General features: G+C 35.6%; 1 pseudogene; it reads right to left on the reverse strand.

Moving 5' to 3' along the window:
* Positions 1–1,242: 1,242 nt before the first annotated feature.
* LOC101582106 lies at positions 1,243–1,751 on the reverse strand (annotated as a pseudogene).
* Between the last annotated feature and the right edge of the window lie 2,081 nt (positions 1,752–3,832).

The following is a 3,832-nucleotide window of genomic DNA, read 5'->3' on the forward strand; positions in this document are numbered from 1 at the left end:
ACACATCACCATGTTATCAGTTCCATCATAAAACAAATCATGAAATATCCTAATATTGTTACACAGCTCAAAAGGCACATGAAGTATTAATGTCTGCTCAATTCATTAGCAGAAACCCACTTTTCTTTTTTGCAAGACATTGGGAAGAGAAGAGAAAAAAATCACATCTTAAACAAAAATAAGTTTGTGAACAACTTATGATAAGTATAGAAAAGAATTATAAGAATTTTAGAACTTTTATGATTAAGAATTGTTTTAGCTACAATAACAAAGCATCTATTCATTTAAAAATATTTACTAAATTGAATAGCCTATTCTACATGTTCTACACAAGACAAAGGCAACATTTTACTAAAAATATTGAATATACCCCTCCTGGTCTGTTTTCAGACCCTCTCTGGGAGACTGCACTTCAGAGTGCAGGCATTAAATTAACTATAAGGCTTTTTGTCTGAATCAAAAGACATGTGCTTCTATAATAATGTAGAGTCCCAAAATGGAGGTTCCCCACAACAGCACAAAATAAACCTACAGAAAGACATTAAATAATCACTGTAAGACTTGGTAATAATCGAAAAGAACAATCAATGTTTAATCAAATCTGATGCACACTGGTATTAGTAGGAGAAATGTAAACATAGAGTGAGCAAGCAAATAGCCACACAGGCCCTACAACACTGGGGGAATGAAGAAATAAACCTCAGGTCTAGAGTGTTCATAGTTCCTGCAAGTCTGGTTCTGTATGATACAAAAAATGTAAGAGTATTGTGCTGGGTATTTTGGCACCTAATCTTTCTAAATTTCTTATATATCATTAAGATTCTGGCATGGGAATAGCCTTAAAGCCATAACTCAATATTGCATGATTCAAGGAAATCAATTGGTACAAATGATGAGCACATTTTAAATGCTGAACAATAAAATCTTGTAATTGTCCAAATACATCAATCATAATCCAAACATAGAGGTTGCAATCTGTCACGTTTGTTTCTTGGTTTTCTTTTTGGCGGAACAGGAGATTGAACTCAGGCCCTTGCCCTTGCCAGGGAAGTGCTTATTCCACTGAGCCATCTCCCAGGCCCTATCTATCACGTTTGTATGTAGCCTGTGTAACTGCTTTATAATGCTCCTACAGAAGCTTCATTAGACTTTTTCATCAAGCCAATATATTGGTTAATACGAATGACATCAGGTCCTCCCTCGAGCTCCATGTCCGACGCAGTGTCATCAGATACTCCAGTTTTATTGCATGCAACAACTGTTCCTGTGACCATGGGCGTCTTTAAAGCGCAGCCACATTTTAGCATGATACTTCTCCAGATACAAAAGTTGCTTGCTGTTAAAAGCTCCACCCTACTTTTGTCTTATGAACTGTACTGCATCTTCGTATTTCATCTCACCTTCAATTAATGCAAGGGCAATGAGCACTGGAGCTCTCCCAAGACCTGCAACACAGTGTACAGCTATACAACAACCAAGTTCTTCATGGAATTTAATTTTCACCAGATTTAACCAGTCGATGACAATCTGATTGGACGGTGGCACTCCACCATCAAGGGGCAATCAAAAACATGGATGCCTTCTTTCTTCACAAGAGTAGTGTCAGACATTGCTTTACATACTTTTACTATTGCAGTAACCACGTATTTCTTAAGTTCTATAAACTTGTTTAAGATTGCATTGGTAGGACTGTATATGATGAGGAATCTCATGTTCTTGTATGTGTCTTCCACGGGAGTTGGGCAGTTCATTTAAGTCATGTTAATTTATTTAGAAAAATACTCAAAAGGGTTACAAAAGAATTTTAAAACTTGAATAATAGAAACTGAAGTCTACGTCAAGAAACTGAAGGAAATGAAGTCTATTTCAATGTACTCTGCTTGAACTTCTCAGTGCTTTGCATGTGGTGTGGGGAGTACTGGGAAGTAAAATGAACCTGCTAACAAGAAGCAACAATCCTTTGATACAGTAATACTGAGGCAATAGGAAGTGGGTTAAGGTTTACAAGGTCAGAACTCTTATAAAATGCTCTATGGTTTCAATTCATCACTCTGTGTCCACATGAGCCACTGTTCCGGGGTTTCTTGGTGGAGCAGCTAGGAATCTCTACAGTTCATTCGTCTGCATAGCTGTCATGCTGTGCCTGGCAGTAACCTCCACTGCCCTGCAGAAACTCCATTAATGTGTTACCAAGAACACCACAGAGAGGCCTGGGGAGATGGCTCAGTAGAATAAGCACTTGCCTGGCAAACACAGAAGCCTGAGTTCAACCCCTGGTTCTGCAGAAAAAAGAGAACACCATAGAACTGAGGAATATATTTACTCATTGAAGATTGTGGCCTAATCATACAGCCAGTCCCTAGGAAGTATTGGTAAAGGTATTGGTGGTGACACTAGACGACCATGCACTGAGCGGCTCCATAGAGCGCTTGGTGGATCTGGCCTACAGCCCAAACAGCCAATATGCACGCCTCACATTTTTTTTCTTTTTTGAGACAGCATCTTGCTATATAGTTCACGCTGACCTGGACTCACTATGAAGCCCAGGCTGGCTTCAAACTCATGGCAATCCTCCTGTCTCAGCCAACTGAGTGCTGGTCTTACAGAGACACAGCATCACCCCTGGCATTAAGCAGTAATTTTGAATATGAGCTGAACTTGTATTTCAGTACAATTATAAATTTTTTGTGATATCAAATCATCTGTGTTAAGGGCCGGGGAGATGGCTCAGTAGAATAAGTGCTTCCTTGGCAAGCGCAAGGACCTGAGTTCAACCCCCGGTTCCAGAAAAAAAACAAATCATCTGTATTGTTGATTATTGCCAAAGTCATAGATGTGGCCAATATTACTGTAGCCAATTATCTACTTTTGAAATTAAAAAAATACTTAGTAGATAATAAAAACAGTTGTAATTTTGCTCACCCCAGTTCACAATGCAGTTCAATCTAATTAACAAAGATCCTGGATACTCAGATTCCAAAATAACACATCTTTGCCTTAAAAATCTCCGTTACAATTTGATCACAGGTATCCAGTAAGCATTTACTACTTCAGTTTCCATGCACTTATGTAGGACAAATAATTTACAAGATGTACTTTACTCTTCATTAGTTTGTAAATATATGTTGATTTTCTTAACATAAATCATTAAATATACAGGTTGAAATCTACAAAAGTCCACTGCATGGGTTAGATTATGAAAGAATTCAGTGACACTATGAAAAGAATTGGTATAATCATCAAATTCAGGTGCCTACAGATGAAAAATAAAGAAAAAGTTAATTATGAAGACAGTGCTTGCCTACTTTTATTTTTGCGTGTAGCATCTATTTAACAAAAATGATTGCCATCTACAATATACATTCAACTTTCCTCATAAAAATAAGTTTAGTTTATAAAGATTAAAATTATTGTTTTTAAAAAATGTTTTCAATAAAGCAAAATATTGATTAAAAAATGTCAAAGTCTTAATTACACTGATGGGATGTTGTCAGATTTTTAATCAAAATTTGTATCTATTTAATAAATATCACACAATTTTTCACAGAAAGGGCTTTATTTTCCTTTGTATAAAATGATTTAAATGGTCACATTAATGATGTGATTTTTCAGCTACATTTAATATATATTTTATTATTATAGAATATTGAATATAGGTTATAGAATATACATTTGTCTTAATAGAGTAACTCTATTAGAGATAATTGATGGCACATATTTACATAAATTTTGTCAGTGTTTATCCAGATCTGCAAAGTTAAGAGACAAAATAATTTCTTTCTGGGAGGTAATAAAAAAATTATAAATTATATAATTATATAATTATATTTAT

Source organism: Octodon degus, unplaced genomic scaffold, assembly GCF_000260255.1.
Source record: "Octodon degus isolate 3935 unplaced genomic scaffold, OctDeg1.0 scaffold00117, whole genome shotgun sequence".
Taxonomy (NCBI): Eukaryota; Metazoa; Chordata; class Mammalia; order Rodentia; family Octodontidae; genus Octodon; species Octodon degus.